General features: G+C 39.4%; 1 long non-coding RNA gene across 1 annotated transcript; it reads right to left on the bottom strand.

Moving 5' to 3' along the window:
* Positions 1-254: 254 nt before the first annotated feature.
* LOC146526039 (uncharacterized) lies at positions 255-9,830 on the bottom strand. The gene is made up of 3 exons (XR_014869814.1): positions 9,566-9,830; positions 5,321-5,446; positions 255-4,751 (listed from the first exon to the last, which is right to left on the bottom strand). It is a non-coding gene; the product is annotated as an uncharacterized LOC146526039 (long non-coding RNA).
* Positions 9,831-11,182: the final 1,352 nt, after the last annotated feature.

Raw genomic sequence — 11,182 nt, forward strand, 5'->3', positions numbered from 1 at the left:
TTTATCTGTCCGTGCCGTAATCCATCACATATATACATATACAGACCTAGAAGTGGGGGAAGTGATGAAACGTGGTATAAATATTGAAACACTCCTCAGTACAAAGACAGAGCTCTTCGTTGAGTGTGTCTGCCGAGCTAGTGTTGCACCACATGGAGACTAAAAAGGCCCAGCCCCATCTGGTCCTGGTTCAGTCTGGTTTACTGCAAAATGGTGCCAATACAAATAGCTCAGCTTGATGTTTGTTTGCATAAATTGTTTTGAAAGGCTTCACCAAGAGTTTTTTGGGTGGATTACGGGAGGGGAAGTTGGGGAGCCAGCCATGGTGAAATAATCCTCACTGAGCTGACAGTTAGATTTGCTCTTCTTTAAGAATAAAAAAAAAAAATAAAGATTGTTTTGGATTTTTCTTTTCTGTTCCTGGCAGTGAGTTAGGGCTGTGAACTTTTCAGTGGCTGTGCGTGCATAAAACGTGGGTGTATGGTGATGGAGAATGCTGAGCTGCTCTCTTTTCTCTCGTAACATAGCAGTGTCAATTTTGATAACATCAGCGTTGCATTTAACACATGCTCGTAGTTCAGCTGGAAGTTCAGAAGCCCAGTGGAATGCAGGGAAATGTCTCTCTTCCTATAAACCTTACATATCCTCTTTGATTTTACTCCCATAGGTCAATGAAACACCAATAGAAGGGTTAAAGCCAAAGAGCAAAGCTGTGTAGTGAGGTGAATTAGTCTTGTATTACAGTGTACAGATAAACACTGATTGATATATGTGTGCGCGTGTGTGTGTGTGTGTGTGTGTGTGTTTGTTTTGATTGCCCCGCTTGCCAAAGACACATAGTAATCAGCTGGTTACCATAATCAAGTAGCCTTTGCTTTTGCTAGAGGTATATGAAAATCTGCCTGATTGATTTCATGCCCAGGTAAGTGTGCCAAGTCAGCACTAACTGGTACCAGATTGATTTTTGTGTGGGTTGCATGGATGCCCAAGTCACAACAAGAGCTAAGGTGGAAATCACAGTTTTACCAATGAAAGTTCAGTTGTTTAAACCCTCTCTTCTTAAATCGCTGCTTAGTCAGTGGTTGACTCCCAACTAAATCCAGATGCAGCTAAAATATTTTTTTTTTCCTGTAGCATTTGTCTTTGTCTTCAGCCACAGTGTGTCAGGCCGCAGAGCTAATTATGTGTATTATTGCATTTGTGGACGGAAATCTGAAATCTTTTGAATGTGGTTTTGACAAACAGTGTTTCAGAAACTCCCAGTGTGATGCAGTATAAATACAAAAACTTCTACAAGAACAATATAAGAAGTTCTACCCATAAATGAGGATGTTTTTTTCTCTTGGTGAATTTATTGCATCTGAAAGTTACACAAAATATTCCATGTTTCAATCTTAAGGTTATAAGAAAGCAGAGAAAATTAAATCCTGTTTATATTTAGTGGAAAACACAAGTTCACACAACCAAAATCCAGTATCATCCAGTATGATGTTATGCGTTTTGCTTCCTACAGTTTCAGCCTCGTCAGTTGGATTTGCATTCTCGTGTGGTTATTCCGATTTGTTTTCTGTCCCAATTTAAGCTCTGTGAGCAGAAGAAAGGAAACAGAATGGGGCACCCCCAGCTTGACTCCATTCAACTTAAAGCAGATGTTACATGCTTGCCAACATCAAACGAGTCTTTTAACTGTGGAGAAGATGAAATCATATACCTTTGATTAGCCTTTTTGCTTGGTCAAGTAAAATAGTTTGTACATGGTTGCTGAAACCACCCTGACCTTGGCCTCATTGCAAATGCGTCATCAGATTACAGCAAACAAGGGGGAAAAACAGCCACTCATGTTTCTATTTTAAGATGTTAAGGCTAATTTCTGATTTGCTGATTGTCAAGCTTACTTTGGAGAAAGCAAGAAGATTGGATCTGATCTCCACAGACCCCCATTTCCTGGATGAACTTGAACATGTCTTAGCAGGAGCCAGTATCCTTGAAATATAACTTGGCTCCTTTTTATACTGCTTTTTATATCCTCTTACCCTGCTCAGTTCAAGATGTTTTACATTTTGAAGTTGGGATGTCCACATTGTAGACATGCCTTCTGCTTATTTCAAGGCTATTTATTCTGAGGACGATAAGGAGTAAAATATGGAAAAGAAAGTGGTGCAGGAGGCAAAGGTGGGGCGACAAGGTATTCCTTTTAAATATATGGTGAATGAGGGTCCTTCAACAAGTGTTGTGTTTACATTGCTTGTGGGAAAACAAATCGGCTCCGGCTGTGTCTAAGGGGGCTGTAACACAGCTCTTTGGTAGGGAGCGCAGCTTAAATTCCAAGCAGCAGCAGCAGCAGCAAGCACAGTAATGTCACCCCAAGGTGTTGAGAGTAAACATACAGTGCTACCTCTAGGCTAAATAGGGGAAAGAACACAGAGAGATTGAAGTGTACATCAGTGACAAAGTAGAGCAACAGCTTTACCTAGCAGCAGCAAAAGTGAGAATAAATAATTTGCAATATTATTTTGTCATTATGCTTTTTATTATAAAGTTTACACATTACAAAAGTAACGGAACCTCTTGCACTTGATCATACTGTCAGCAGAACGAGGCATAGAAGCTATAAAACTGAAGAAAAAGGAACTTGAGCCAGGGTTGTCAAGCTGGGGGTCAGCTGGGTTCTTTAGCACTTTTCAATCATGTGGTGGTGAAACAAAAATTGTTCTGTTAACACGTGGATGTACTGAATGAAGAAAATAATATCTAACATTGTGTTATGTAGCAAAAATAATTTTCAACTACACAGTATTACACACATTTTAAAGAAATGATTAAATCCTTTGGTTGAAACACATGTCTATCATCAGGGCTTAACTTGGGCAAGTTACAAGTATTTTGTCAGAAGCCGGCCAACACACATTTTGCATTGAAACCTTTAAATTCTTATGCTATTTTAATTGGTTTCTCATAATAATCTGTTTCCTCATAATGAGATAATAAGAATGGCATTATAACTATACCTTTACTCTGGTTTGTAAAATGCAAACACACTGGGGCTGATAACAGCACAGATTTTATACCTGGTTTTGCAGAAGCGGCTATGTGAGCTGAGAATGTTAAAGGGGTCATTGTCATATTGCAGCATGAAACTACCCACTTTACAATATGCCACATTTCCATTTGTGTGTCAAGCATGAGCCTTTTTATTGGCTCAAATTGGTGATGTTATTTTCATTAACACTTTTTTTGTCTGTAGTGACTGTGTGTACATGCACTATGTACACTGTGTGGCTGTAGTACGTGCTTGACCTTTGCCAGTAGGACAGAAAATGCAGTGGAAGAGTGATACCACTGTGCGGTCTCTCTAATCTGCTCACTTAGCCCTGGCTTTGGGGCTCACTTCGCTCCACTTCATCTGAAGCTTTCACATCACTAATGGTATTTTCACATACTGCAGCTTGTCTGCGTTGCCTTTTTTTCCCCATTCTCCTTCTTTCTCTCAATCACTCTTACTTTTGTCTTCTTTTTTCTTATCGGATCTTTAACTCCTTGACTTTACTTCAACTATCTTGTCTAAGTGCAATCTTGGTAGGCGGTGTGGCAACCACTGTTATACTGTATATAACATTCTCATTCTCTCTTCCACTATCGTGTCTCTGTACTTAGTTTTAAAGTAGCATACACACAGGGGCACTACAGTAGTCCAGATGAACTGCAAACCTTGACTCACAAAGAGGGGATATATGGAGTACAGTATACTTGGTCTCTTTCTCTGCTTACCTTTATCCCCATCATTGTCAGCACTAATGTAATCCAGTTGATGGTAGACATATAGACTATCACTGAATCCTCAAAAGGCTAAGGTACTGCCTTTCAGTTATTGTACTCATCACTAGACGAATACAAAGAGTAATACATAGAAGACAGAACAGCATCAGTGAGAACAATATTAAGTTTGTTATGTTCATTCTGAAGTAGTTTTGAAGTTTAATGGGACTTTAAAGCATAATGGCAAGGACAATAAATAATATGCCATTTAATTATTAACAGCTCCTTAACTCACCATTTGTGAATGCAAGAGTAATGTCTACTTATGTTGTAAGATATATGAGATTATGTGTATTTTTCATCTTATTATTTTCCAGTATTGTTGGAAGCTAGATATTAAACTTTCGTGGATTTTGTCCTGTGAGTTGACTAGATCAGACTTACAGATAAATAGACAACACGTGGAACTTTTATCATTATGGAGGGACTTCCACAAATGCTCATCAGATAATTATATAAAAATAAATAGATATGGTGATAAATAATATCACTAATTGTGCACATTTTCTATTTATACATTGAAACCAACAATTAAAACGGAGTTTTCTTCAGCATCTAAAATATAATTTTAAATATTCTGTTGGGCTTTCCTTTTAATAATATCAGCAAAGTAACATGGAAAAATTTAGTAGGGTAAACTACAATACAATACAGGGTGTTGGTCCTACCGTATCTAAAAAAAACACAGTAATTTGCTGTATTTCTCTCCTACTCATCCTTGCCTCTGTCGTCTTCCTTCCAGCCCCATCCAGACTTTCCTCTTTTCTTTCTCCGTCGCACCTTCTCAAGCTGTCGACACGCTGGTTCGGAGGGTTTCCTTCAGGAAGGAGAGGTCCGTGTTCCAACCACAGCCTGATAGAGGGAGCCCGATAACCCCTGAGACAAGTACTATACTGCCAGCTGACATGAAGCAGATGTCCTCCTGACCCCTTTCTCTTTGGGAACAGGACACCAAATGAAAATACAGGGGGTACTTGAATATCAGCAGCGCTATTGTGAGGGTGTGAACTTATTGTTGCACAAATTATGAGAATAACATAGAGTAAAGATGACTGAATCTATAAGTAATCAGAAAAATAAAAAAATATTGTTACACGAGTAAACGTGTTCCAAAGTGTTCCCCGTAAAGAGTGGGCAGTTTAGACAAATTCAGCATCCCTGACTGTTAATGTCGCATGCAGTTTTTGTGTCATACAGAGACCTTAGGAAATTATGTAATGTACATCCCCAAGCCGGTCACACACATACAGGCCCACACATGCACACTGGTCACCCACTTGGAGTGAAAGTTGGAGCTGAGCATGCACAGAGACCTTAGAGTGCTGTGACCTCATTACTATTCAGAACCAACGGTGAGAAGACAAGTAGTGCTGCTTTCCCAGTACAGCTCACCCCCCCGTGCTAGTAAATGATGTGCACGAGAGTGTGGGTGTATAGGGTGGGCAGCAGCTTCCCCTGAACTCCACTCCTTGCCACTACTACACAGACACACACACATACTCACTTCCTCCTGGGAGATATGTGGGCCTCTGCTTTCTGTCAGGGTGTCTTCAGCTGCAGATCCCCGGGGCCTCTCACTTGGTGGGAATCTGGTCTTCTCACTCCACAGCCAACCTCCCCCTCCTCCTCCCTACAGATGAGAAGGAAAACAAGACCTGAGGAAAGCACTGCAGCTCGTCCTCTCCTAACGTCCCCTGTATTTTCTTTGCTATCTCAATACTTTGCCCTCGTCCCCTTCACTTCTTCTCTTTCGTCTGTGATCGATAACGTTAATTGGCTCACCGAGTCAGTGGTACATTGATTGTGGTCACTAATAAAAGGGCTATTGATTGGCACTTTGTTTAACACTGGCCCATGCAATGAGAGCTGCCCTCTAATGTTATCCTGACAGCAACCTTTTCCTGTTTGCCAGTCTTTTAATGTAATAAATTATGTCACTCAATTAAGGAGACTTTTTTTCTCTCACATTTTCTTTGTGCCCTAACAGTATGAGGACAGTTTGTGGCTCCTGAAAAGCAGAGAGACAACGCGCCTGAGAGCTTGAGCAACAACTTGCCATCATGGGTATTAAACTTTGTGCTTTGTAATATAAAAGCCACAGATGGTTAACATACTCCTTTACCGCTGATACCTGAATTTCATTCTTGTATAACAAGTACATAATAGAGTGAATTTTTATAAAGCAGGATTTTTTTACATTGCACTTTGTTTATTCAACAGCCGAGAGACATTAAAACAAAATTATGTATTGTGGTTTTAGAGATAGTTTTGATTCATTTTCTGTTATTATTGGAAAAACACAATGCATACCAGAAGAACGTCTGTTTTCTAAGCGCAGTACATTTTTGTAGAGAAGGCATACTTGCACTGAATAAATGGTGGAAGTTAGGTATACCGCAAGAAAATCCGAGCAGGACTTTGGCCAAATTACATATAAGCTCTTTTTATACAGTAGAACTAGTATTTACTGAAGGAGTTAAATAAACAAGATAAAACAGAACTGTAAGAAATAGTAACATACAAAAATGCAGAGGTGTCTAAAGTTTGAGGCCACATTTAAAATCTGTCCTATTTTTGGAAATATTTGGACAAAGATCAATAAAACTTACAACACGCAAGATTAAGAAGCAATATTTCTGATAAATTCCGGATACTTTATAGCCATGCAGGCAAATAAAAAAAAACTGTGACATTATGTAAACTTTTTTCTCCAAAAGAGTAGTTGAATACTCTGAAGTAGCATTCAGATGGCACTTTTATCTACTAAACAAACGCTGACTCAAGTAATTGAAAAGAAAGAAACACCACACCATAACAATATACATCAAAATTCAAATTCAGAACAGACACACATTTGTCTAACTACGGTATAAACTCTAGTTATTCACATCATAGTGGCATGAAAAAAACCCCTCTATATAAGAAGATTCATAAAGGCAGCAAAGGACACCACATTGTATCAAACTCACAGTGGAACTAGAATGACATCTACACCAAATCTACTCCACCTGCCCCAAAAAGTCGAAGCACTCCATTCTGCAAACACTTTCTAAACCCTTTATTCTGTATCTTTGTGGAGGCATATGTTTTTCTATCTTTTGTTGCCTAAATTTACCACATATTGTGTATAATTCTTAGTACATTAACTGACTGAAATGTTGCAACCAAGAAGAACATTGTTCTACATTTGCTTATCCAGATCCTTTAGAATTTTACAAGGTGATTTTCACCTTAAACTTTTAGGAGACATGCTCTCCTCCTGTTGGGACATGCAGATTGACAGGAAACAACCTACACAATATTCTCAACATGAACTCAATACCCAGTTTTATTGCAATTAGCTGCATGTGGTTCTTTACAGAGCCTGAAAGCGTTAGTGAGTCAAAGGCAGGTCTCCTGAGTAAGAAGATGAAAACTGGAAATGGGGTGTAAGTACCTCCATGAGAGATTTAATTATCGCCATTAAATATTCAATGATCAATAGAATTTGTTTTAGCCGATCAATAGGTTGCAAGGCCTGAGAAGGACAATGTGCATAAGTTACTATTTGCATTTCAAAGCAGCTTGTGTCACATGGCCCCATTGGAAATCCATACCATTTTGTTAGGCAGTATTTCATATTTAGCTGCTTTATCCCCTTATCACTGACTGCTATTGATTCCCTTCCCTTTATTTACTGCCTGCAAACTGCCTTAGGTTTAAAATGTCAAAATGTTTTTAGGGAATCTGATATACCTCCATCAACCTTCCTCATCTCATATCTAGCTCTGTATTTCGCTCCCCCTCCGTCTCTCTTTTTAATTCCCCTGCTGCTCTTTCCTCTCTCTTCCTACTTCGCTCTCACTACTCCTCAGTAGAGTTGAAAATTAAACCTTGTCATCTTCCCACCCACTGTACAGATCTCTGCTCATTCGGGTGTGAATCTGCACATTATTCAAATAAATATCTCAGAAGTGTCAGGGGAATACTCCGAGCCACTTCAAAGACTCTCCCCCACCCCCCAGCTCTTTCAATGTTGCTTGTTCCCGATGGAGTCCTATTTTGTTTACCTGAACTGGCTTTAATGGCTTGTTTTTCCCAGTGCCTATCAGTAGTTCAAGAGCAACATTTAGCCAAGTTCAAGTGCATGCATGTTCAGAACTCGCCTAAGCTTTGATTGTTCTGCAACACTGAGCGTCATGTAATTTATTTTTGGCCCCAAACATTGTTATTCATTGACTTCCTTGCACTGTTTCACCTGTTTTTTTTCTCCTTTTTTAAATTCTATGTTTCCCCTTTCTTTGCTTTGTGACTCTTACTGCAGAGGAAAACAACAGTTTGCTCGGCTTTTCTTCTCCCCAACCAGGTAGTTTCACCTGGTGGGGTATTGTTTAAAATTGTCTAGAAGGCACAAGGTATGACAATACAGGCCGTAAAGAATTAAATAGAGTTCACTGGAGGCCAAGCATACAAACCCCCCCTCGCAGGATGATGCCTTAAACGGCTTTGTTAAAATATACTGACTTCTATCTATTACTAGCTATAAAACACTAGTTAAAATATAGTTTTTTGTTGTTGCGCTACATAGGATATTATTTCTATCTATGAGCAAGCCTATCTATCACAGCAACCCTCAACCAGGAGACCGCAGAGGTCAGGGAGTTAACCTTCAGAGACCTGAGGGCAGCATGAAGCACCATCAGTGCCATCAGGATACATGGCCTCAGCACTGCTGCGCAGCTGGGGGAAGGAAAATCTGGATGAAGTGAATGGATGTGTACGTGCGCAAGTATTTGCTTCACATCTGTAGGTGCCTCTGTGCATCTGTCTTGCTTGTGTAAATAACAGGGTCATGAATGATGATAAAGTTGCTTGTAATAACCTCAAAGGCAGAAAGAGACATGCTGATTGGAGTATAATGTATGAGTATGTAAAAAAAAACTTTTTACTGATATGAGCTGCCACTATGTGATTTATAACCTTTTGGAATTGCTTCAAATCTTCTTAAAACATAAAAGACATATGGATATGAATATAAAAACACATATCTTGAAATATTATGTTTCCCAGTGAAATCCCTTCATTTGTAGATGCCTGCAGGACTAAAACCTAACGTTTGTTTGCTATTTTACAGCAGAAATTCAGCTTCAATGATAGGTAATCCTAGCATACCATAAAAATGCTGAACTTTATTCACTATAGTTATTCACCAATGGGGCAATTATGCAACCTGAGTTTTTCTATCTTTTGTTGTTTATGTTGTTGTTACTGAAATTATGTGAAAAATTACGCCGAGGACTAATGCTTTCTTCCACTGAGTTTAGGCCCTGCAGTCAAAGGTTCCTGTTGGGGTAACACTTCAGCGCATGTGCGACATTCGCCATTTGCGTGGGAGGAGTGAAAAGTGGCGGTGACAGCAACAGTAGGTCGCAAATTTATTCGTCATAAAACATCCCCCTGTTTTAAAATTTACATCCACTGCTATTAATGGAGCTATTTACAATGGTGCCTCACCAATAAAACTCAGCTAATTGCTGGCTACAGTGTCAGGTGTTTGAACCAAGCTTGCTAGCTTTAGCATTAGGTAGACCTCAGCAGACTGTAGATACTGTTTGTTTTTAGTCTTCGTAATCTATTTATCCACTCTTATCGGTTCTCTTTTTGGTTTAGGTATCCTATTCCATCTCTTTAAATTTTACTGATTTGGACAACCACTCCTCCAAAATGCAAGCCTTCAATTTGATTATACATGGTGAAAGACATCACTCACCACTGGCCCGGAGACTTCAGCTTGTATGTTTAAATTGCTCCCAGCAGAATCCTTAATCCGGGCGGAAATCAATACGGCTTTTACTGTCACATCGGAGGGGCGGGGACCATGTATTGATGTTCAGATGTCATTTCGAGGGTGGTGGATTTGATGTTTCAGTCCTCTCCTCAGCGTGGAGATGGCATGATAGATCAACTGATGGTGTCTAGCTTTCTCCAGGGTTTTACTGGAGCTCGGAGTTTGGAGTGAAATGTGCGGTTAAATCAAAACGTGCTGAGATTACAAAGGAAACCAGAGGAAAATGTTTACGGAAAGATTCAATTGATTTTTTGAAGGGTTTGAATTAAAATCTGATATCTTAATTGGGTTATTGTAACTGTAAGCCCCTCGCCTTAGCGGGATAGAAACTGCTGTCTTAATAGACTGGTTCTGCGAAATTATGTTTTCTTTCTATAGTGTTTCTTTAAAAATATTTTGAAATTATGGAGATGTTTGGAGAATGCGTGACATTTTTGATGTCAGGTGATGGGCAATTCTTAATTTGGACATTTCTTATTGATACTACCTATGTATACCAAATTTTTCCAGTGACATACTTAAAATTTATTGTCACAAATATTCAGTGGTAATCAGTACACACTTTGTCTCAAGTGTGTGTATAGAGATACATTGTCTAAACTTTAAGTTCGTAACAGTCTGTATGTTATCATTGCCGCATAACGAACGGAATGAGGAAGGAGATCCATGGACCATTGTGCTGGAAACAGATGCTGACTGTAGTTTGGTCAAATTCAAAAACTCTTAACTTTTAATCTAGGTTATCAAAACCTCATTCTCTGTCATTCCTCCACAGCAGATTCTGATCAGAGTTGCCAAAAAAAGTATGACATAAAACATGTGTTTTAACCAATCACTGTCACTTCACAAGTGACATTGAGGCTATTTTTGCTTCATTATCAGCAGATTCAGCCTTTTATTATTTTGAACAGTTTAATGCATTACTGCTTAACCCAGTGTTGAAACACAGATGTCTTGCTTCCATTAAATCTGTTATCCAAATTATTAGCTTTGTGAGTAACCAGTATTGATTATTTTTTCTTACCCTTCTGTACCTGCTTCATCAAACACACTAGACAATGAGATTGCTCTTTTGTTTTATTTCACACCACATCAACTCCCCTTCAGTCTTTCTCTTGCATTCATATTTATAGATTTATCTTTTCCCCTAACTGTCAGTCTCCATCGCTCTCTGTCCCTATCCTACAGTTTCTCTCCAAGGAGTCTTGCCTCCTCTCTGACAGCTTGTGGGCCCTAGAGTCACATTTCAGGCCTGGCTGCTACTTAAAGGCCCATAATCTGCTTGGCGAATGGCTACAGTGTGGCGGCCTGAACGGAAGCAAATTATTCGCTTTAAGGACTCCTGCTGCTGTGGGACCCGGGGCTAGTGGCTGGTGCCGTTAACGTTAACACACACACACAGTGTGTAAGCCATCATTATTTATTTAGCCCGTTAAGTGTTTAAAGTGGAAAGGGTCCGTCGGGACGTAGCATGGTTGATGAAATTATTCCACATATATATGGTTAAACCCTTCAGGGAGAGGGAAACATAGAAACATC

Source organism: Neolamprologus multifasciatus, chromosome 1, assembly GCF_963576455.1.
Source record: "Neolamprologus multifasciatus chromosome 1, fNeoMul1.2, whole genome shotgun sequence".
Classification (NCBI taxonomy): Eukaryota; Metazoa; Chordata; class Actinopteri; order Cichliformes; family Cichlidae; genus Neolamprologus; species Neolamprologus multifasciatus.